Source organism: Nomascus leucogenys, chromosome 4, assembly GCF_006542625.1.
Source record: "Nomascus leucogenys isolate Asia chromosome 4, Asia_NLE_v1, whole genome shotgun sequence".
NCBI lineage: Eukaryota > Metazoa > Chordata > Mammalia > Primates > Hylobatidae > Nomascus > Nomascus leucogenys.
In genome coordinates, this window is record NC_044384.1 from 19949202 (window position 1) to 19950483 (window position 1282).

A 1282-nucleotide genomic window follows, 5' to 3' on the forward strand; every position below is an offset into this window, starting at 1 on the left:
ATCAATTTTAAATTCACAGCAAGATTGAGCAGAAAGTACAGAGAGTTCCCATATTCCCCCTGTCCCCACACATGCACAGCCTCCCACGTTGTCAATTCCCCACCAGAGTGGTACATTTATTACAATTGACAAACCCACATTAACACATCATTATCACCCAGAATCCACTGTTTCCATTAGGGTTCACTCTTGGTGCTGGATAATGTATGGGTTTGGACAATCTATGGGTATGATACCTATCCACCATTACAGCATCATTCAGAATAGCTTTGCTGCCCTAAAAATCCTCCGTGAGCAATCCTCCACTTTTTAGAGATGTATGCAACTTATTCTGATCTCCCACATTCGAATCTCAGCCTACATGAAACTAGAACAATGAGATGATGGTGAGTAGAAAGCTAAGATAGAGGTGGGGTGCTCCAAAAACTATAAATTACCCTCAAAGGTCTAAGAGATTTACAGCACTTCGCTAAAAACTACCGTCCTCTTTTTTTTTTTTTAAGTACAATTTCCATTTTATTTTTCTCCAGAGAATAGTCCGTCTTCAGTCTTTAAGGACTCAGCTCCTTACATGGGCTTTGGTGGGGGTTATGGAGCAGCACCCGCAGGTCTAAATCGGGGTGGGGGTGTTTGGTCCTTGCGGGCTACACAAGATTGATTCCTGACTACTTTGCTGTGAACTGCACAACTCAAAAAGTAATGTAGCTTCACATACAGCTTGGGAAGCACATAGGCATCGAAGACGCTTGCTTCAGAAATGTCCCTGACTGCTGTGGCCTCCCCTATGTTGTGAATGATGAATTTCTTAATGGCCTTGTCCTTGGGTATCCATCAGGCACAGTTCCTGCAGCGAATAGGCTGCGTGTGGCCACGGCCCTTTTTAGCACGACCATTGTTCCCTCTTTTCTTTGTCATCTTAGAGGCACGGACCGGAGAGAGGACTGCCTTCCTCTCTAACACCCACAGACTGCAAACAGGCTAGAACTAGCCTCACCACCATAGAAATGGATCATCCCAGCTCATGATCCAATAAATCCTGACAGCTGAATGTAGTAAGACAGTGCCATAGAGTTACTAGGCAAAGTCACACATAAGCTGTATGTACTACATTCAAGTATGGTATCTGTAACCTCGAGAGAGAAAAAAGTTAAATCACTTAAAAATGGGAGGCGTTGCCATTGTCAGAGTTGGGAATCATTGCCCATATGGTGTGACCTCTATTGAAGGAATCAGAAGAATATAACTCACTAATGACGATGAATTTCTTGACAGGGTCTACATT

The 1282-nt window shown here is 43.5% G+C and overlaps 1 pseudogene; it reads right to left on the reverse strand.

The window, feature by feature from the left end:
• Positions 1-567: 567 nt before the first annotated feature.
• On the reverse strand, positions 568-915 carry LOC100593440 (annotated as a pseudogene).
• Between the last annotated feature and the right edge of the window lie 367 nt (positions 916-1282).